At 44.0% G+C, this 23,298-nt stretch overlaps 1 protein-coding gene across 1 annotated transcript in view; it reads left to right on the forward strand.

Annotated features, from left to right (window-relative positions):
- Positions 1-2,038: 2,038 nt before the first annotated feature.
- The window catches only part of FAT3 (FAT atypical cadherin 3), a 394,792-nt gene continuing 373,532 nt past the window's right edge, over positions 2,039-23,298 (forward strand). Inside the window, exon 1 of the mRNA XM_059466196.1 lies at positions 2,039-2,119. The gene's annotated coding sequence lies outside the window, so the exon portion shown is untranslated. The remainder of the gene's footprint in view (positions 2,120-23,298) is intronic.

The raw sequence follows: 23,298 nt of genomic DNA on the forward strand, positions 1-23,298 counted from the left end.
CTAATGTGGCCAGACAGGGGACAGTGGAATATAGGAATAAATCCAGGGTGCTGCTACCAGGGAAACTGTAGGTAAGGAATATACAGCCCCTTTAGAGCCTCAGGAAAACACAGTGAGGAGCAGGATCATCTCCCCTCCCAGGACTAAGATTTGGACATGCTCTGGTTCCGTTTGAGGAATGGGGTAGCAAAAGCAGACACACTCAGCAAGCATCTGTGCTGGCCCAGATGCTATCTGTTAGTGCCTTTTGTTTCACAGTATGAATTTCTGTGTAGAGGACTTTCAAATAATGTGGTTTAAATTTAGAAAGTGACCATTCAGTTATCAGTGCAGTTGAAAATTATAATGAAATGGAGCCCAATAACTCCAAAATACTGGTCAAAAGATGATTATCTGTGTAATGTGTGTTTTCTGGAGTTTATGTGCAATTATCAAACACTATTTTTAGTCTGGGTTTCAGGAGAGTTGTGTTTAGTTCTTGGCTCTGACACAGACTTCCTGCATGACCTTGGGCAAATCGGTTTCTTTCTCAGTGCCATCTGCAGCATAATACACTTTCCTCCCACTCTAAATTTGTCTTGTTGATGTGGATTATGGGCCTTTTGGAATAGGACATCTCCTTGCTGTGTTCATTTAGTGAGTGGCACAGTGAGGTTCTGAACTTGTGACTTCTAAACAGCTTTTTAATGCATCAAGATCACCTTCCATGACCAGTGTAACCAGGTGGTGGGCATAAAATTCTATTGTAGATTTCAGACAAAGCTGGGTTTTCCTACATGCTTCCACTGTAGAACTTTTTATTTCAGCTGCTAAATTTTACAAGCAGTTTTTGTATTTATTTTCCTTCTCCTTTTCCACAGTGTAGCCCCTGCTCTACTGCTTTGTGGTTATTACCCTGGTCCCTGTGATTAGTGTGGAGCTGCTGGTTGGTTTGCTTACTTGTTTTTTCACCTTCACTCTAAATTACAGCAGCAAATTGCCCGGGGCACGAGTGTTTTATGGAACCGGCTGCCGGTCCTCACAGGGACCTTCTTACCTGTACCTGGCTTTAGCAGTTGTGACCTGCAGCCCAGTGGGAGGCATGGACAAAGTGAGAGAGCAGCAGACTAGAAAGCAGACAAAAGCAGCAGCATTTCAGAGCCCTTGCAGAACAAGGAACAGCTGAAGGTAGACATTATTAAAAAAAAAAAACCAACCAAAAAGCAAAAAGATGTTACAGTGATCCCTCTCTTTTTCTCTTGAATAAGATACCTGATCAGGCAGGGGCCCGGGCTCTACTGCTAGTGAAAGAAACAAACTGAACAGATGATCAAACAGGTGCCTCATCACAACATCCTATTAAAACAGGCAGAGTGAGAACTTGGATATCAACTCACAAGCGCAGAAGGCACTAAATATATTTCCTCCCTACTAAAGCTACAGGAAAGCTCTTTGGACAGGTGTAGCTTTCGCAGCAGAGTCACAGGCGCTTGCAGACCTCGGGCTCAGCCACCCGACTGCGCTCACAGGCAGGTTGCGATCGGGCTGCCACCCCGGAGCGTGTCCCCGTGCTCAGCCAGCGCCACCCGGGGATCCGTGTCGGGGGGTACCGGGCTGGCGCTACCCAGGCGGGGACCAGGCTCCCGCCGCCCGCCCCGCGGCTCCGGCAGGGCTCGGGGCGCAGGTGCCGGGGCGGCCACCGGTGAGCGCAGAGCCGGCACTGCCCGTCCGGCGGCAGGAGAGGAGCGGGGACCCCCGGGGGCAGTGGAGGACACGGGGCGGCGCGGCGCCCTGCCCGGAGCGGATGACCTTGGGCGAGTCCCCTGGAGGGCAGACATTCCACGAGCGCCTCCTCGACCTCCCGTGGGCCGGCTGCGGGCGGTGGGAGCCCCGCGGCGGGCGGGGCCGGGCTGGGCCCGGGCGGGCGGCGGCGGCGCGGTCCCTCCCCGCGGGCGGGAGGCGGGCGCGGGCCGCGCTCCCGGCAGGCTGCGCTGGGCTGCGCTGAGCTCGGCGCGGCGCCGGCCGGGGAGAGCCCCACTCCTCTCCTTCCCTGCCTCTCGCCACAGCCCGGCGGCGCCCGGGGCGGCATGGAGACCCAGCGCGGGAGGCCGCGGGGCAGCGCCCGGAGCTGAGCCGGCCGGTGCGTACCCGCCTGGGGCTCGGGGAGGGGCGCGGAGGCGATGGCGGAGAAACTTTCCGCCGGGCAAACTCGGCGGTGCGCGGGGGCTCGGGGGCTTCGGCCGCGACTCGGGGAAACTTCTGGCTTGGGGGCTCCACCGCGACAGCGTCCCTGCGCTGTGCCGGGTCCCGCTGCCATCCCCGCGCCGCTCCCTGACAGCGGCCGGTCCCGCTCCCGCTCTGCCCGCAAGGTGCAGCGGTGGGCGGCTGCCCCGGGAGCGCTTCCCGCTTCGCGCCGGGGTTTAGCTCGCGAGCAGGCAAGAGCTGGCTTTTCGTGTTTTAAGAATTTCCTCGCCGCCTTTTAAGTGCTTTTATTTTGTAGTTGTTTTGGTGATTACGGTTTTTTTTTTTCTTTTAAACTTGTGGCAGTTAGGGCGAGGGGGTGTGCGTGTCTGTCGCTGCTCTTCAGCTGCAGTTGCTCTTGGCTGAGCCTGGGGACTGGCTGCAGCTGCTTGGGCTGGGGAGAGACGGGTGTTACCGGAGGACCTGCCTGTTCTGTCTGTCTGTCTGTCTAGCTATCTCTCTGTCCATCTATTTTTTCCCCTCAGTGTTTTAGGAGGGAGGGCTCGCTTTGCCCTCCCCGTTGGCAGCCTCCGGAGCTGGGGGAGCGCTCTGTCCGGGACAGCGGGGGCTGCAGCCGTGTCCCCTCGTCCCTGCCGGGCTTTGCTGGGGCTGCTCGCTGCGGGTTCCCAGCCCCTGCGCGCCCCGAAACTCACACCGTGTGTGTGTGTGCAAGGGCTGGGGTGTGCACCCCTGGGAAGGGAGCCTGCTCCGGCTGGCGATGGGTTAAACGTGCTGCTCCCAGCTCTAACTTCTGCTATTAAAAGAAGTATTCCAGCCTCTCCTACCCACTTTTTGAATCCCGCTGGATTATTTGCAGGAGGAAAAGAGAGCCGCAGTGCCCCAAGGAATGCATCAGTGGGTGTCTTTTACCTTTTTAAATTTTTTTTTTATTACTATTTTTCATGGTGGCTTAGTGCCCTTGCTTTGTTGTCGAGAGGATTAAGCGTTGCCGAGTGTCCTTAGTCCCAGATTCAATTAAAATAAATACAAATACATGGGACATAAAGGAAAGTCAGCACTGGCATCCTGGCAGAGGCACTAAAGCATCAAGTTTGGTTAAAAGGAAGGGATTCGAGGAAATGAATGCTTCTGTTCATACCCGTCTGCTTTCCCTTTGCAGTGCTGTCAGACAGTTTGGAGAGGTGTATCTTTGGATCAGGGTTTGTGTGTTCTTAACCAACTTCTCTCCAATAGAAAGGAAGAAAAAGTCCTCTCCACAGGCACAGGTGTTATAGCTTGTCTCTCATTCAGCAAATGCTTTATGAAATTTGGTTTGAGTCTTCAGCAAAGGAATTAAAAATCAGGAGAGGATAAACTATGAGGAATGCAGAGGAGAGTTGATGCATCATTCTGCTTGCTCCCTGGGTGCTCTGCTTTCACTAAGGATTCATTCCTGGTCTGGAGCAGTTGTGGGAGGATGAAAGCAAAGCAGAACAAGGCAGAATAGCCTGGCTAGTACTTGTCTGTCTCTTCCTGGTGGCATTCAGAGGGCTGCTCCTTCAAGTTAACAAAAATTTCCTTTTGTTGCTTGGAGAGAACTTGGTGGTGGGTGCAAGGAGAGAAGGAGTGTTCTCTCGGATATAGCTTGCTGTTGCAGAGTGTTACTGAGAAAGAGCTTACAGGTGTGATCGTTGTGTTCCAAAAAACACTAGAGTCTTATTGAGAGAGCCAGACAGGAGACAATGTACTGCAGGACTGCAAAATGTAGATATCCCTCTGTCTGATCCTTTGGTGGTGCTAGTGTTGTAGAAAATCAGCAGGTTGGCTGTGCTTGTCTTGATGCAGTAAACCATAGTTTTACTTAGTTTTGTTCCTGTTTATTTTTAAGCTTGATTCTTAACAAAGCATCTGTTGGCATTGTAATGACTGTGCTCCATACCCGCGTGCCGACAGCATGTAAGCTGGTTCCTGACCTGTGTGCTGTGTTTCTGTGTTGTATTATCCTGTGTGCTGGACAGGGATGGGGTAAAACCTGCCTTCCCCCCAAAGTTTCCCTAAATTGCTGGCTTGCTCTGTTTCTCACATGAGAGACTTCTGTTCAGGCAGGTTATGTTGTCCTGGCTCCTACCATGTTGCACTACTGTGACCTGATGTACTCTGGTTGATGGATTCTGTCAAATACAGTGAAATGAACAATTAGGAGGCAGTTAGGGTGTTTAGCCATTGCTTGTTAGGAGCAGTTTGTAGGTGCTGTTCCACTACAGATATATTTCTGTGCTGAGTTCTAAAATGTCCTTAGACAGATGCCAACTGCAGTCATACAGCTTGTATTTACAGGCAAGTTTTTGTGAAGGACAGAAAGTTGGTTAGGATAAGGTTTGTTTTAGAATGATGTGCCAGTGTGAAACATCATGCCTCTGCACACAGGTCTGAATCCCCTACAGTTCAGGAGTGTCTGAAATTTCCTAACTGTTTGATGAGTATTTGCTTGCTTGTGTGAAGGGTTTCATGACTTCTGCCTGCAGTACATAATACAAAAGCTCTTGGCACTGTTCAGACCCTTATTGTGCCGGCTGGAAGTTCCAAGGCAGAATGGGCAGGGACTCAAAATTGCTGCGACAGAGGTGAAATCCTGGCTGTGCTGACTTCAGTGGGAGTTTTGCCATAGATGACAATGGGCCAAAACTTCAATCCAGAAGTTGTTCTCCCTTCTTGTTGGTAATCCTGGTGTGTTCTCTGGGGAAGCTTTTGCTTTTCTGTTGCTGCCCAGACTGAGTCTGTGAGGCAGAGAAGACAGAAGTCTCTTAGGATGTCATGCTGTGCCTTTCATGAGCACAGCATTCTTGGACAGGAAATCAGGGCAGATAGGAGTGGAAACAAAACCCCAAACGTGGACACATGCTGTCTGTCTTGCTGCTTGTGTCCTGAGTCATTCCCAGGAACATGGATCAAGAACTCTGAACTGAGCACAATTAGCTTCTTGAAACTGCAGAGGAGGGATCTGTCAATGCCTGCAGCCAGTGCATCTCCCAGTCCCTGCTTCTGCATTTGCAAATTATTGGTTTAGTGACAGACATTCAATATGTGAAGCAACAGTACATTCATTAATTCATCCCTACTTAGCCTGTGCGCGCTGACTGAGTTTTCTGTATGTATGTGATCTAGTGAGTTATTCTCAGAGACACTTCATATATCCAGCATCTAGATAAATTTTTATGTTACATGACATTGACAAATGGGAAGTGTTTGCCACTTTTTTCCACAACTTGAAAGGTATTTGGTACAAAAAATCAGAATATGTATTTAATCAGTGCTGATTGAGAGCTAGTCCAGGTCATGACCATGTAATAAAACTGATCATCACAACAAGAATGTGTTGCTTCAGTTTATTATATCCAGTGGAATAGAAGACAGTTTTTTAATATATACCAAAAATGTAACTGGGATTGAGGTATTTGAATCTGTGTGATTTTTTAATTTTTTTTTTTTTTTTTTAGTGGAAACACTGTAGTGTCTTCAGTTCCAGTGTAGACAGTTTTCTTTTACAGTACATTCTTCTACCTTGCATTCATGCCAGACTTTTGGGTATTTTTCTCCTGTTTGATGATGAAAGAAATGAAAGTATAAATTAATGTGAAGCTGAGTAGCCTGTCTTGCATGTACATCCTTACTTTAACAGACTTAAATAAGGAGAATATGTTGAACATTTATAAATTATGCCTTGTTAATGTCTCTTAGCTTGTTTGCTGTGAGGATTTATGCACCTAAAACAAAACAGTACTAATTCTTATTTACTTTATGTAAGTGCATGGGCCTCATTTTGTCCCAGTATAAAAAACTATACATGTCATAAAAGGCATTGTGTTAGACCCTGACGTCATATTAGTGGTTAACATCCGGATGTGTGTATTAATGCAGGCAAGTTTTGGGCACTGTTAGTACTGTCAGGAAGCAAAAGATGGCAGTGCTGTGAAGAGGGATCTGAGCAAACCCTGCTGGGCTGTTGTTCAAACCTCTGCTCTGGGATCTGCACAGACCTCCAGCTTCTGGGTTTGAGGTTTGATTTTTTTTTTTTTTTTTTTTACATAAGTGCAAATCAAAGAGTTGATGATAACCATCATTGTATCTTTGCTGTGTTTCTAAGCCCTAAGTAATGTGTTCTCTTCAGTGCTTGAACTTGAAGGCTGAGCTGGAGACAGGACTTGTGGACTAGAATATGGATCAAGTGATGCAGTGTGAGAGGAGAGATGCTGTTCTTAGCTTGCTTGTTTTTCTTAACTTCTTGTGCAGTGCTTCAGGCTAGGAGAGGAGTGGCTTGAAAGCTTCCCAGTGGAAAAGGATCTGGGAGTGCTGGTTAGCAGTGGCTGAACATGATCCAGAGTGTGCCCAGGCGGCCAAGAAGGCCGATGGCATCCTGGCCTGGATCAGCACTGGTGTGGCCAGCAGGAGCAGGGCAGGGACTGTCCCCTGTACAGGGCACTGGTGAGGCCGCAGCTCCAATCCTGTGTCCAGTTCTGGGCCCCTCACTGCAGGAAGGACATTGAGTGTCTAGAGGAGGGCAACGGAGTTGGGGAAGGGTCTGGAGCACAAGTATGGTGAGGAACAGCTGATGGAGCTGGGGATGTTCAGCCTGGAGAAAAGGAGGCTCAGGGGGGATCTGATCACTCTCAAGACTGCTTGAAAGGAGTGTGTAACTAGTGGAAGTCCATCTGCAATGTAGAAAGCCATAGGACATGAGGAAATGGTGTCAAGTTCTGTCAGGGCATATTAGGATTGGATATTAGGAAAAATTTCCTCATTGAAAGGGCTGTCAAGATGGAGATTTAGGGACATGGTTTAGTGGTGGACTTGGTGGTGCTGGGTTAGTGGTTGGACTGGATGGTCTTGGAGGTATTTTCCAACATAAATGATTGTATGATTAGACTAAAATCTAAACTACAAAATATAGGGGTGAAATTGGTGTTGCATGGGATTAGTAGCAGCGCTACCACTGATATGAAAACTTGCTGATTTCACTCTTTTTTTTTCTTGAAAGAATCAAGAACAGACCTTGAGTAGGGTTGCAGGGATGTAGAGAGATGTAGGGTTTTGTGTTGGAAAATTCTCCATCATCTTATTGAGCTGTTGTTGATTTTGCTGCTGTTCTTGGTGTATGAGCCTGGTTACCATAATAATTACACCGAAATATGTCTATGCCTGTACTGCCCATCATCCACAGTAAATCAAAGGCATAGACCCTGCAGGCACTTAAAGCAAGTTAACACAAATGAAAAGCACCAGTGGCTTTGCCTGGGAGAAAACAATATTTAATTTCTTTCTCCTAGATGATGACACTACTAATTGTATGGCTTCCAGCATGTGAATGTAACTTCCTTTGACATCAGTGCATGTTGGCTTGGTCATTACACATGTGCCACCACAGTGCAGCCCCTGCTGCAGGGCTTCACTGGTGCTTTCTCCCTGCTCCTGCAGAGTGCACAGCTCTGTCCCTTGGCTGCAGAGCTGCTCTGAGAGATGTGGCAGTACGTGGGGTGGCTTCTCTGGATGGAAATCCTCCTTCCTTTTCTACTATCTAAGCTGATTTCTCCCCTTTTTTTAAAATACATCCTTAATTTAAAAAAAAATTTAAATTTTTAAATGAGTTTAGCAGACCATCCTGAGATGTTCTGGGCTTTCTAGGCAGGTAGCCGTCAACAGGCTGAGTTAGGCCACTTCTGTCTGCAGTGGAGCTGGTGGTGGGATTTAATGCTGACTGTAGTAGGAGTTGCTTTTGGACCATTCTGAGCTCTTGAAATCCTGCCCTGCAGCATTTCCAGCTTCTTAGCTTGGTCCTGTAGAGCATCTGGGTAGAAGGAAATCTTTTTTGAGGACTTCCTGTAGTGCTGGTGAGAAATAGTCTGTCACCAGCACTGGAAATGCACCAGAAACACAACTTGTTTCTGCTTGCACTGTGCAATCCAGCCATAAATAATGTTTCTTCCATGTCTTTGCAGACTTCAAAGAGTCTTCCAGCTGTTGCAGGAAGCCTATTGAGAGAAGGTAGCTGCAAGTTTAATTGTAGCTTCAGGACTTGAGCTCAATCAAAATCCAAACAATCTGATAAAATTACAGACACTTGAATGTTGTCAAAGGTTAAAAGTGAGCCCTCTTCAGAGCGGCTATTAATGTTTTAAATCTAAAAATAAAGGAGCTTATTAATATTCCTAAATAACATTGAACATAGGTGATTTTTGCCTTTAAACCATCTGAGGACTTTACATGATTGTGCAGGTTGTATTTCTTGGTAAGTGCATATAGTGACATTATAAATGTCTGTTTTGCTGTCAGATGTGTAGCGCTAATATCTTCTTAATATGAAACATGATTATGTCCCACATTGCCTAAACAAATCATGGCACCCAGAGTCTTAAGAGGATGCCTTTGTATTCTGTTACAGAGTGAATTTTTTTGATGACTTGTCACATTTCATGGAATCCTACAATGGTTTGGGTTGGAAAGGACCTTAAAGATAGGTAGTTCCAACTCTCCTTCCATGGGGATGGACACGTTCCACTGGGTCTTGTTGCTCAAAGCCCTGTCCAAAATGGCCTTGAACACTTCCAGGGATGAAGTAGCTGCAATTTTGCTGGGTAACTTGTTTCAGTGCCTCACCACCCTCACAGTAAATAATTTCTTCCTAATATCTAATCTAAACCTGACTGCTTTCAGTTTTAATACATTACCCCTTATTCTATCTCTACATGCCCTTGGAAAATGTTCATTGCTGTAGCTATAGAATCTTTTCTTGTTGCCCTTTACATCCCTGGCCAGAATTAATTCTGTTAGTTCTCTGGCTTTCCTAACCTGCTCCCTGTCTGCTTAGACAGTCTCTCTGTATTTTTTTCAGGCTGCCTGTCCTTGCTGCCATCCTCTGGAAGCTTCCTTTTTGTGTTTGAGTTTGTCCAGGAGCTTCTTGTCTATCCATGCGTCCCTATTTAAATAAGCAGTTAATAATTTTGAGATATGCATGTGTGGTTATATAATTTGGTTTGGTTAGGTTGGTTGTTCAGGTTGGGTTTTTGAGTTCTTTTTGAAAGCTGATGTTGGAATTCATTCTTTCATTCATCCTTTGTGTGGCAATTAGGTAATGGCAGCTCTTGCTGCCGTCCAGGTGAGTGAAGTCACTAGTTGCCTGGCTGCATCTTTGTGGTGTGACTGCATGTGAGGTAGCATTGCCAGCTTGTGTTGGGATGACCTAGCTTTATGGATTTTTGCTGTAGTGCAGTGATGGATACACTGGTAGTCAATAAACTCAGAGCTGAGTTTTTACAGAGACATTTTTTCCAGAGGTTTGCTGTGATATTTTTTAGTCAAAATTGAGACACCACTATTCACTGCTGTGATTTTTAAGGAAGCATAATTGCTGGTTTCTTTTAGAGAAGAACAGCCTTTTTCTTTGTCCTTGAACTTTGTAAAAAAAAAAAAAAAAAGTTGCTTCTGCTTTGCCCTTGGTAGAGGGTGTTCATAATATTGTAGTAGTCCAAACCTAGACAAGTCTAGGGTTTGACAAGCCCTATCCAGAAGGAAGTGATCCTCTAGCCGAGAAGCTAGAGGACTGGGTAGAACAGCAGGAGTAATTGTTACTATTGTTATTTTAAGCTGGAATTTTTCATTTAGGGCCTGCATGCAAGCAGAGTGAAAAGGCAAATGTTGCTTTCCAGTAGCCAAAGCCTTTCATGTTGTCAGATACTGAATAGCTGGAGACGTTGTGATGGTGAAGCCTTTTGACACTTCTGTCACTTGCCTGGACCCAGGGGGCTGAATAATTCTGAGATTTTTGTGAGTCTTCAGGGAGCAGACTGGTTTTAAAGTCTTACTGTTGACCTTCTATGTGTGAACACAGTTCTCTCCAAATGATGTGTGAGCTTTGGATCACCTTTGGTGCATTGGATGAGGCTTTTCCTTGCCTGCCGTGCATTGGATGAGGCTTTTCCAGCCCTGAGCCATGCAGGCCACTGGCTCACTTCCCTCAGCTTTGCATGGCAGCATCTCTTTGGGAGGTTCTCTATCCAGCACGTTTGGTGCAGGGAATATTTAAAGATGCCCACAAAGCTCCTTTAGTGTGGTTTACTGCATGAGTAAAAACCATGGTGATTCAGATCATTAGGACTTTAAGTAAATTTTCTGTGTGCTTTTGCAGCCATGTCGTGAGGTCAGGAGTAAATGGTGTATGCTGCTTTCGGGGCTTTGAGGATTGTCCTTTGCCAATCTGTGTTTGGCTGTGGTTTGTCTTTGGGTGGATTGACATGGTGGGGTGTAGCTGGACTCATGCTGGGCCCTGCTCCTCTGAGCTTGCACAGTGTGCGCTTGAGTTCTGCCCTGGAAGAAACCAGCAGGTCACACTGACAGCGAGAGCCTGAAGGGCCCTGCTGGAACCATAGGTGGTTCCCTATGGATTATCACGGAGTAGGGAAAAGACCTGCATTCCGTGTTAAAGCAGCAGGATGCAGAGTTCTGTTCCTTTCTCTCTGCTTCCTTAGCTGTTTTGAGAAGCTGCATTCTGAAACACCCTTCCAAGAGCTGTTTCTCTCTGCAGTGGATTAGGGACAGCTGAAATGATTCTTGAGCATTAACAAATATCAGCTGATCCACAGCTGACTTGTTCACGTGTAGACTGTGTGTATGGAAGGACTAAGGAAAAAGTGAAAGGGAAAAGATTGCAAGGTAATCTTTTGTGAGTAGAATGTACTGCTCTGTCTGGGCATGGGTTAATGCATGTGGAGGAGTAAAGGGTGGGGAAAAGGAACACTGGGTGGATGCAGTTTTCTGATGGTGGTGACTCAGAAAAGGAACATGGAAGTTTTGGGGTCCTGGACTATGCTAGGTACCTGGCTGGAGAATGGGGTTAAGGAGAAAGATGGATAGGGAACTGCAGCTATATTAGCCTTTTACTGGCTTTTTTTTTTTTTTTTAACTGTCTTAAATACCTGAGATTTTCAGCATGGCTAGATCAACATGGCTGATGTCTTTGTTCGGTGTTCTTAGATTGACAAACCTGAAATGGGCTTTCAGACTTAGTTTTTCATTATCTAACCACATGCAAGTGGAAGATGTGTCTGGACATAGATTCTGAGAGACAGTGATGTACAGAGGATCTGGCTGAGATTGAATCAAATTTGACTTCTCAAAATTTGGTAACTTTGGGAATGCTTCATCCCTTACAGTACTGGTTTGTTGTTTAGTATATAAAAATGAAGATGTTAGTAATAATAAAAGCAGTGTTTCTACCTGTTCCCAGAAACTTTAATTAAGGAATTGCTGTGATAGGCAGATGAGCTAAAGAAATGCATTTTTTGAAGAAATTCACATCACTTTTCTCACTGATTCTTCTAAGAGATTTTCTTTTGGCTTCCCAATTGCTGTGATGCACAACTTCTCCTCAACCCAAGTTGAAGATGAATTTAGCATTCCACGATTCCTGCAGATGTAACAGTCTATCACAGCTTGCAGTGTATGCCCTGCAAAGAATTCACCTGCAGTGTGGACTGGCCTGGCTCGCATCCACATTAAGACGGTCTTGGCAAAAGGAGGGAAATTGAAGCATCCTGCAGTGATCCTTTGTGCATATAATTTGCCTTTCTCACTTTTGTTGCTTTTTTATCTCCTGTGCGCTCTTCTACCATGCCCAGCCGCAGTTCCATGTACCAGTGCAAAAGAGAGCTTAGCTTTTTACATTAGAAGTAATTTCTCTGCTGATGGATGTGCTGCTGGAGCTGTAGGAGTGCTGTTACTCACTCGGGTATGTCAACCCTGCATCTTGAGGGTTGTTCACATGGTGCCACCAGGACCAAAACTGCAGCAGGAGGTGAAGCCCTCTCCGGAGCTGATGAACCCAAGGGCAGGTGCTCCGGGGCAGCTGGGGCTTGCACAGCAGGCAGGCTGGGCAGGGAGCTTGTCGTGGCCACAGAGCATGCCGTGCTCACGGCCATCCTCACAGATGCCCTTCAGGGGCTGTATGGAGATACGCACTGGCTCTAATAGGAGTCATTAAGCAGAAATTATGTAGGTCATTATCCTGTGGGGAGTGGGAGTTCTTGCGCAGTGTGTGTGTATGTTGAGGATTGTGGCTGTTATTGTGGTATGTCCTTACTGGATTTAAATAATGTTGCCCTTCAAGGCTGTTCCTAATAGGGTTGGCCACCTTCAGGGTGCACTTTATGCGTGGGCTGTCTTTATTGTACTGACAGTGAACTGTGTTTATTGCTGAAGGTCAGCAGAAGTCCTAGTTTCTGCTGTCCTCTTGGTTAAGTACATCTTGGCGGTTTTGGAGTCATTTTCCATCCACCAGAGTGAAGCAGAGGTTAGAATCTGATTCTTTGGATTTCAAACAAAAGGAATAGTGACTTCTCGTGAATATTTGTTTCCTTGCCAGTAGAGGCTGGATGACTTAATAATCTCTGCATATATCAACATGTTGATCAAGTTTCACATCAAAATATCCAGGGCTAACTATAACAAATATTTAAAAATATAAGCCCGGGTTGTAATTGAAAACCTTTCTTGGTTATAGAGTTCTGAGTGTAATGAAATGACAGCTCAGGGCTGGATTTTTAGGATAGCTTTATCTGCTGTAATACTCAGCTCTGGGTCTATCAAAACAGCCTTCTGAAGCCAGAGCTGCCTGTGGCATGGCATTTGCTCAAATATGCCTTAATAAAGTCAGTGCCAGGTTTCCTATCCAAAGGAAAAATGAAGTCTTTGACTATATCGTCTTTTCATATATACCTGCTAGGAAGTCCTAGGGGTGAGATTCTGTGGAAATGGCAAAGTTGGATTAATTTTGGGTGTGTTTCCTGAGGGAGATGTCACTGGTTGGTTTGCTCTTTCCTTCCTTTCTTTGGGCAATGAGCACGAGGCTGAAGCTGATGTGTTGGGTGGAGATGGGAGCAGAGCCCTTTGCAGAGTGCTTGCTGAGCACCTGCTGTTTGCAGAGCAGGACTTTTAAACCAACCATCGTGCAGAGTTGCATGTCATCCCTTGCAAATGGAGGTACTTCAGCCTGCTTATTCCAGCAGGTAAACCCCAGGTGATGCTGGAGGAATCAGGTGGCTCTTGAGATCTAGATGCAGGAATGCTACAGACTGAACTCATCTCATCTTTGCCACTGCCAGCAGGAGCACTTCATTCTCAGTAATGTTATTTTATCATAGGCCAAACAAAACCACACAATTAAGTTAAAACACACCAGACTGTGGATTTTGCAGGTATCAATCAGTCTGTGAATTTAAAAGAAAAACCTTTTTTCTAGCTTGCTTTCCTGTACTGATTCTTTTTTAGCTCTTAATTAGGTCAGTAGGACAAAGACAGGAATGAGGTGTATGTGGGGTTTGCTGCCATTTGCAAAATGGTAACTCTTTTCTTCTTGAGAGAGTGTACCCTGAGTTGGAGCAGACTTCATTGCTGACTGTGCTGTGAACATATAAAGGTTTGGGATCTTTTATAGTACCCAGACTTTGAAATCTGCCCTGACATAGTCACTTAGTGGTTACAGAATGAATAAATAAGTCTACAGACCAACATTCCCTCCAAGGAAACCATTTTGTCATCCTTGCCCCACATGCCTGTGTTTTTTCCACTGAAAAAAGAAACTGGAGGGAGAAGTGGAAACCCTGAAACTCTGACATGTTAGGGAATATTTCCCAAATTCGTTTGGAGAGAAATGTTATTACATATTACCTTCAGGTCTTGCATTGTCTTGTATTGTACAAGCCTGCAGAATCTCTGAGGGTCAAGGTTTCAGTGCTGATGTTAGCTTGTCTCATTCCTAGCAGTAAGTCCCAAAGCTCTGTTTCCTGGGAAGGGGTTAGTACCAGGCCCTGACTGTTTAAATGGACAGACCTGTGCTCCACCTCCACACAGGAATCCTGATTTGTTGTAGCCATTGCTTTCTTTAATGAGTTCCCAGAAAATATCTGCTATATCTTGGTATTTAGTGTTGCATAAGATGAACCTTTAGAAGGAGGGAGATGATGGAACAGTTCGATAGGAATGACTGATAACAAGTGAAAATGCTGCTAAGCAGCCCTGAGCTGCTGCTATCTGGTATGGTCTCACTGGTCATTCCAGCCAGCCCCTTCTGGAGGCTTGTGTCTGCGCTTTGGAGACACAGCTCCAGCCCACAAACCTGTAGTTTGTTTCACTGATACATATCAAAAGGCTTCATGAGTGAGGACAAGATCCTGACTTGCTCCCATTTTAGAAATTAAGGAATCAAGGCAGAGGCAGGTGAACTGACTTGCTCCATGGCCTCACAAGTACTAGAGGTTGAGTGAGATCTGGGACCCAGCTGTCCTCAGATTTTTGATGAGCAGCAGACTATGCTCAGCAATTCTGCCCAGGAGGAAGAAGACACATAAGCTTCATCTAGCACTGCAGTGCTTAAAAAGTCACTCATGTTGGTTCGGGTACTGTGGATTTTGATTTGACTTCAGGTTTCCCTCCTGCTTTTCCCTTTCCTATAAGAGACTATTGAGAACAGCACTGAAGTTGTATTTTTCTAAAGAAAACTGGTTCAGACATTGAAGTAGTCAAATATCACCCATGAGCTGTGGTTTGTCTGAGTCCTGGGAACTGATGCCCTCCCCACCAAAGAAGACAGGTCCCCTGCCCTCCTTATCATCAGCAGAGCTAGAGATAAAGGAATTCTATGCATGAAAGGTCACCCCAGCTTAGTAACACAGCTTCCCTCTATGGTTAATGATAAGCGCTTCCAGGTGGGTTTCATTCCTTCCTTCCCATGTATCTGGCCAGGAACTCAGGGTGGGTGATTCATGCTGATTACCATGGCAGTGAAGTTGACTCATTTAGATTAGATTCATAAATTTTAGCTGGCTGAATTGGATGAGAAAAGTTCCCCACTTATCATCTTGGGTGAGTTTAGTGACCTCCAGTAATGTTACCACACTAGTATCTGTTAGAGAACTGTGTTGGTGAGAGAAAAGAATAAAGAAAGATATTTAGAGAGAGAGAGACTGTGTTAATACTAGGCTTCTTTTGATTTGAAGATCCAGGATGATTAGAAATTGATGAAATACTTTCTGTAGATATCTGCTGTTGACAGCATGAGGGCATTTGGGCATTTTGTTTTGTGGAAATTCTGGATGAAAGTTTTTGATAGAGGTAAGCATGCTTAACTTACAGGAACTCTATTTGGGAAAGAGCAATTAGGAAGAAGGCAATAGCAGAAATTAAAAGAGAGAGAAAATCCTATTAATGCCTGTCTATTTGCTACCAAAAAGGTCAGTGAGCGGAAAAGGACCCTAAACAGACTTGCAGTCCTCACACAGTAAGGAAGATGAGATAGCAATTTAATCAGGGGTTAGTTGCATAAAGCAAAGAGTAGTCAGAATTGTAGAAAACATATTTTATTTTGGTTGTTAAAAATAAAGATAAAACTTGTGTCAGCCCTGCATTCCCATGCAGGGATAGCCAAACCCATGGTCTTTGGGTTTTATGGATGGAGGGACAAAAGCAGATTAATTGAGGCCATGCAAGATTATTGTGTTGCACATGTGATTGCTGACCTTGGTGCGAGGCACTGTCTCTTTTTGTGTCCCATGCCACGGTGTGGGTGGCAGAGGGACTGTGGGACCCCCTGCTCAGGGCTGCTGTCACAGGGGGTGTGCAGGAGCCGTGGTGCCCTGATTCAGAAGGCCATTTGTGTGATGAGCAAGTGACGACACTATTCCTGCTCCCCGATGAGCGTGAGGATAGGAGTCCAATTATTTTGCACATAATGAGGAGGCCACTGAAAAAAGGACTGGAGTTTGGCAAGGCAAAATGGGAATGCTCTCTTGCTTCCATTTTGCACTGGGAAGCCTCATTATTTAGTTATGTGATTATGGTTGTAGTTCTGGCTCTTGAGGTTTGAAGTTATTGAAAGGATGATGCGATTGTTGTGGTATATCTGGGGATCACATAAGGTAGAGTAGGAAAGAGGCTATGACCATGTAACTTAGCATGTTTTGGGAACATCCTGGGGGTGATGGAGGAGTAATTCATTAATTCATGGGTCAGAATATAGACATGTCAATACAAAACAGGATCAAGTCTATCAGTATTAACCATTACTTATTTTAATTTCTTTAAGGAAGGGAAGTTTCAGACCTGGCTTTTTGCAGACTGATGTTTATTGAATGAGGGGTTCAGATAATGGCATTTCCATCTAAACTTGAAGCAGATGGAAGAGCTGAACTGGGGATGGGTCGCTGGTGCAGTGACAGCAATGGGTGGGGTATGCACTGGTACTGGTGAGCCAGGACTGCTCTGGGGCTGGCTGGTGGGTACAAAGGGGCAGCTATAGACCTGTCAGCACCCTGGGAAGCCAAATCTGCTGCTTCAGTGGAAAATATGGTGAGAAATCATGAATGAGCCATTGTTCTGGAAATGCTTTGGAACCCCTGAATCTTTACTTATGTTTATTTGGTTGCTTTGGCTTTGACAAAAAAGAATTTTCACCCAAACAGAGTTGTTTAGGAAGACTTTTAAAATCAAAAGTGTAGTTCTCCCATTTTCCATCTCTTCCAAAATTTTTTCCATTGTTTAGGCAACAAGGTGGAGAAGAATAAGAGATGGTTATTGCACCTTGAAACCCGCTAGGTATTCTCCAAACAGTTTAAAAAACTTTCAGAAACTTTAATGAGATGCTTTAATAAAAGATAAGCATGTGCATGCACAGAAGTAAAAAGCTTCCTCATCTAATTTTTCTCTTTTTATTTTTGTATAAATTTACTTAACATGTAGAGAGGCAGCGAGCTGTGTACCTGTTCAGTTATCACATTAATGAAGCTCTAGGTTGAAAGAAGATGAAGTTATAAAAATGAACTGCTTCATGGCATTGATTTCTCTAGACGCTAACAAGGCAGAATTTTAGTGAAGATGACAACAAAGTAATGTCTCTGAGGGCTAACATGCCAAATTAAAGAAAATGTAAATAAATTGAGTCATCTTGTTACTTTGCAGGCTAAGGAAGTTATACAGACAGTTTCTGGAGTCTTCTAGAGGTTTGTAAAACTAGTGATACAGTACTAAAGGCATATGAGATATTAAAATAATTTCTTGGTGTATAACAGGTTTATATTTGGGGAGTTTCTGAGAAGAAATTATTCTTTATTTAATGCACAGCTGTGTGGTGGAATCAGTTGTAGGAGTAATGAAAGGCAAACCTGCCAAATGACTGGGACAAAAAGGTAAGTCCAGTCTTTTTCAAAGTAACAAATGAATACATAGAAGGGTTAAGGTACATTAATGAAAGATATTAATTAAAGAAATTATTAGAGACATGGATGTGGCTCTCTTGTCTCCAGAGGGAGGTCGAAGTGTATCTCTGCCCTAGGGTCTTGTCTCTGCAACCCATCCTACAAGGGAATTTAGGACAGCCTCATTGCATAGCTGTCTCTCAAAGTAAACCTGGTGTTTTGGAGTGTGATATTTTTGTGTCTCAGTGACTTTGGAAATATCACAATGAATTTATAATAAAAGGGAAGTGCCTTTTCCCTCTCTCCCCAGTATTCCTCTTCACTGGTGCTTTGTCTTCAGGCTGCCACTACCAGCCAACTGGAAACATCTCTCATCTGACCTGGCATGAGCTTCTTTAGGTGTGGCACTCCTCCATCACGACATTGGGTATTCCCTGTTGTAAGCATGGAATTATGTTTTTGCAGAACTATGGATTTCACATGGTAGTGTGCAAATACAAGTGAAAAACTGGCCTAATAAAATCTCTAGTATGAGATGTAGCTGTCTGAGAGAACTTTTTAGCTTTGCTATAAAATCTAAGCCTAACATTGAGAGGAAGAAGTCCTTGGCATGTTCATGAAAACGAAGCATGTGAAACTGGGGTCTGTGATATCGTTGGTTTTATAGCACAGCTCCAGAGCTGTGTTTCACTTCAGGAGGCATCAAACCAATAGATAAAAATCATAATATTATATGGTTTGGTGAAGTATGGCTATTTCTAATGCAAGTCCAGATTGCAGTTAGGCTGGAGTATTCCTTCCTGTGATGGTTGCATGATGTTGCCTCTTGTAGCTTTAGCAAGTCAGTGGTTGAAAAGAAATATGGAATATGTTTTGGATGGTTTTTTCTGCCTTGCTTTTTGTACAGTAAAGGTATAACTCATAATTTGTGATCCTATTCAGTCATCTTTGAAAGTAATTTTTCAAGAATTTTTTAAGAGATTGAAGGTTTTTCTCTTTGCCTATTTTATAAAAGATATGAAAAACCAGGTCACATCCACCTTTTAAAATTTTCTGTTGGATTTTCTTTATTTGGATTTTCTGATTGATTTATTTACTTTATTTCTTGTTTATTTAGTTATTTAGGTTTTTTTGTTTTTTTAGTTATTTAGATTTAGATTTTTAGTTTGTTTCAGATTTTTTTTAGTTTGGGTTTTCTGTTGTAGCATCTTAAATTTGATATATCTGGTCTAAGTTTTTGAGGAGGCAGGGAGGTGACTTTTGGAACTTTTTTCCTGTTTCTATGGTGGCCTCAGATAAATACATTTTTATTTTATTACTTTCTGGAAATAGAAATACAGAGAGATAATACACCTATGGAGAAGTAATATCCGTCTGTATGGAGGTGAGTAGGGAAAAATACGTATCCTGCAGAAATAGAATATGTATTAGTTTACATTTCCTTCTGTACTTTCAGCTTTAAGAAGTGATAGGGTGAGCTGTTGTTGCAGGCTTCTGGTTAATCTGATGTTTTTAAGGTCTGTTTTCCACTGCAGTCAGGGAGTCTTGCTCCACATTCAAGTTGCTAATTCTTGACACGCAGAATATTTTCCTTCTCATTAAAATGTATTTATTTATTTTGCAGTGAAAATATCTTGTTTAAGATGCTTCTTTTGATCTTTGGTAATGTCACAGACTCAGTAAGACTGCTCGCATAAAGTAGTGTTTATCTCATTTCACTTCTGCATCCACTGTTAATTGGACCTGAGTAATATAACCCCATTGCAAAACTGTTTTGGTTTGCCAAGTCTCAATATGATGTCCAAGAAGATGCAGGTAATATTAGTGCTTGGAAATTGCTCCCTGTCTGTAATTGGAAGGCTTCTTCATGTGTTTCTGTGATTTTATTTGCATTTATTGGATTTTAGGCCTTTGCAGAAAATATGGGGAGGGGAAAAGGTATAGCAAGAAGTATGAAGTTTTTGCAAAAACAATTTTATTTTTTTTTTTAGCTTGAATTTGTAATTTCACTTAGGTTTCTAGGGCAACAGCTTCATGTAATGCAGATCAGCAGCTGAAATACTTCTCCCAGCAGCTGTGGAGTGGAGTTAGCAGGACCCACGGTCTGTTCTGCAGCTGATGCTGGGAGCTTTGCGGCTGGTGGGGATTGTCCCCGAGCTGCCCTTCATAGCTGGTGTCACTCTGGGGAGCAGCAAGCAGCACCGAGTGACACCGCAGCTGTCCTCAAGGGAGGTGGGAATGTAGGCTCTGCAGGTTCAGGGCAGTGAATAAAATCAGATTTCTTATACCTCTGGCTCAGTAGGAGCTTTCAGAGTAGGGAGGAGGTGATGAAGTGAGCTTTCTCCAGAAACTTGGATTGCGGAGGAATGTGAAACTTCACAGTTTTCTCCCATCTTGCTCTTGAAAGTTAACACAAGGGATAGGAGTGGGAGACAGTTTTCTGACAGGAATCCCAGATTCTTCATCCCCAGAAACTGAGATGGTGACAGGAAGCTGGGTACTCAGCGGAGAGTTGCCCGAAAATTTTGTTGACTGAGTTAAATCCTCCAGCAAGCAGGTGTCGGGTAAATGTTTTGATTCCTTGCAGCATATATTTGCATATTTGAAGATTTCTGGTACTTATGACTCATTTTAGTTTGCCGAAATTTTAAAAAGAGCAAACTGGCAAGGCCCTTAATTTTTGTGGGATTGCTGTGTAAGGGCTTTGAGAGGCATGCCGTGAGCTGGGCCTGCTGGGAGGGTGATGTACGAGCAGGTCTGACCAGAGGCATCTTATGGATAGCTGTAGTCACACCTCAGACTGCATGAAGTGTCTTTAACCATCACCGTCTCATCATCTCCAGCCCTGAACCTGTTTTCTACCCACACCTGTGCTGAGTCCCTCTTGCACAGCATGGCTGTGGTATTGTGGCATCGTGTCTTGATTCTTGACCAGGGTAGGTGGGTGTTGGTGTCACAGGTCAGGCTGCAGCACCAAGCAGCTCTGGCCCTTACAAAAGGTCCTATGAAGTGTTGTAGAGCTCTAATGGAAAGTGAGGCTTCATCTGGAGTGACATTTTGTTTACACAGGTTTATTTTCTTCATGCAAGTATGCAGGGGGGTTGGAGGATGAGAAAGCTCACTGAGAGAGTAATGCTGGATGCCTTGAAGCATTTTTTCCTTGAGGATAAAAAAGCTTTTTCTGTAAATTTTTTGATTTTTATCACTTGTCATTTGCTGGGATCATGAAGGGTGGTAATATGCTCTGTATAACCTTCTTACATGTATTTTTGTCTGGTACATTAATAGCTTCATTAATGCGTGAGGAAAAGCAAGTTTCAACTTCCTAGTTGCTGATCAGAACATGAAACTGGTAATTTTTTTCTAAAAACGGTAATTCAAGGTTATGCATGTGCAAAAATAGCTACAACAAATACTTTTTTCAGCAGGTCTAGCTCATTTTATTGACATATTGTTTTGTAAACTGTGGGTGACTTGCATTGTTCTCAACCAAAATAACTTGCATCAATCTACATAAGAGGGTAATTAATTTGCATATTTTCATTGTGGAAATGATCCAGGCATTTTTACTCTACAGTGCTACACTTGAGAGAGGAAAACTGAAATAACATTTTGGGTTTGTAGTTTGTTTTTAAATTATTCTTCATTTCTGCTTGTGCTGGAAAAACCATTGTGACCGTCTTAAATTTGAACTTGGGATAGCATTGAATGAAAATAAAGCAAGACCTATTTCATCACAGTGTGGTACATCAGTACAGCCTTAATGAGATGAGGAGAGGGCAGCTATTGCATGCCATAGCAAAGTGTAGTCCAAAACACTTGCTAAGAACAAATGCAAGAGTTAACTATTTCCTTTCTCTAGGAGAAGCTGAAGCCAGCAGGGGAGACTATAGGGATAGGGAGTCTGGTGAATTTTTTCAGGATGTGCCTGGCAAGTCTCCACATGCCACAGGTGAATGAAAATGAAAATATTGTCTTTGAATAGGCAAGGGCTGGCTCCTGTTTATATGAGGCAGCAAATGGTTTCAGAACTGTCTGAACTTCTCTAGTCCATTGATGAAGGTTAAAAACACTGTTTTTTGAATCTGATGAAATGTAAAAAACGGAGTGGTTATCGCTTTGTGTGGATTGACAGCAAGTGGCTTTTGGGGGAGTGTGAACTTGTGTCTCCAAAGGTTTACCTCTCCTCTGCACCCTATTCTGTCTGCTTGATTATTAATAGCTTCTTTTCTCTTTTTTTTGTTCTTTTTACCACCATAGGGTGATAGAGCAATGAGCCAGGAAGCTCGAAGCCTCCACATAAATAGATACCACACACAGGCTGTTCAGGCAAATCCAGTTTACCTATAGTGTCCTTAAGAATAAATTCTTACAGTATTAAACCTGAGATGAGGTAATGCAAGAGAGTCTTCATTTTACATTACACATTTTCTGTTACACTGCCTGATCTGTTACCAACATTGTCACTGTGACCTTAATTCCTCATTTTTAAGCACCACCTGAGGGGATAAATAGCACTGGAGGTGAGAAAGTGTCTCCTTAAGGCAGGGAAACAGTAAGATTTGCCTGACATCAAGTAAGGATATCTGGGGAAAAAACAGCTAAACAAACCAGTTCTGTTTCTTGCTGTTTTTATTCTTTAAACCTTATTCCTTGAGGTTTTTTTTTTGTTTTTTTTTTTTAGAAATTGCCCAAGAACAGAAACCATGTAAACTTACGATGTTGGCACTCCTAGTGGCTTTCTAGTGGTCAGTGCTGCATCACTGGTGCCAATTACTTATCCTTCTGTGAGAGAAATGGCTGCTGTGATTAAACTATTGCTGCTGCAGAGATGAGGACTAGGATCAGATTTTCTGGGTTTGAGTTCTAGTGCTGAGATGAGGCACTCGGCAGTACTGCTTGTGCTGACCTAGCATAAGCAGCTTCTCCGTGACCACTTCTGGGAAGCAGCAGGTTGGCCCAGCTCACTGGTAACATCCAGAATATGTTCTGCCTCCTGCTTGCTTGTCTCACTCCTTCTGTGCCCACACAGAAAACCCTTCCTTGCATGCAGTGGTGTTTTCAAGCTGGCTGTGCTGGTAGTGGCTCAGTGCCCATGTTCTGCTTTCACTCACGCTGGTAACCCTCCCACTTTTCATGGAGTACCACTAAGCTCTCCAGAGCTTTCCTGCATTTTCCCCTGGATACATGAAAGAGCAAACGAACTTCCTAGTTTGACCCAGCAGTGACAAAGTCCTCGTGGCTATTCACTCAGGGACGTGAAAGGCAAAGGAAACTGCAAAAGATTATATAGGCATATGGTCATTGTGAATGTTGGCAACTTGGCAGGACCAGGTTAGTCCCAGGTGCTGTTACCTGTGCTGTCTCTGCTAAGGAGTGTCAAGCTGATGGGAGAAATGCAGTTGGGTTTTCAGTAACTTGCAAAGAATGAAATCAGACTTCAATCTGTAACAGTAGAGATGTGTTCTGCTCTCCTTCCTTTCCTTAAAACCAGAAGTGTCAGGGTATTGCGATGCAGATGTGAATTTTGACTCAAGCCCATTTTCTCAGCCGGCTTGCTTTGAATCGAATTGTGCAGGGGCTTGAACTTGGGCTGTCCTCATACCAGGTCAGTACATTTGTCTTTGCTCTGTGCTTAATTGATGTGATCTGCAAGCAAAAGAGAATTGGTGAGCTAATCTAGTGAAAGCCTGTTCTCAGAGCTTCAGTTTTTAATCTCTTCCTGGAAGACAAGTGATGGGTGCAGTAGATGGTGCCAAATACAGGGACCCAAACAGTACTCCCACACTGGCAGAGAGCACGTTATCCCATCCTTGCTCTTTGTAATGACTTTATGCATTATGAAAATTCATGAGGATTTTATTTTGCTTTGGGTTAAGGAATTATCTGATCAGCTGTCTGT

The sequence above is a fragment of the Ammospiza nelsoni genome, chromosome 2, assembly GCF_027579445.1.
Source record: "Ammospiza nelsoni isolate bAmmNel1 chromosome 2, bAmmNel1.pri, whole genome shotgun sequence".
Taxonomy (NCBI): Eukaryota; Metazoa; Chordata; class Aves; order Passeriformes; family Passerellidae; genus Ammospiza; species Ammospiza nelsoni.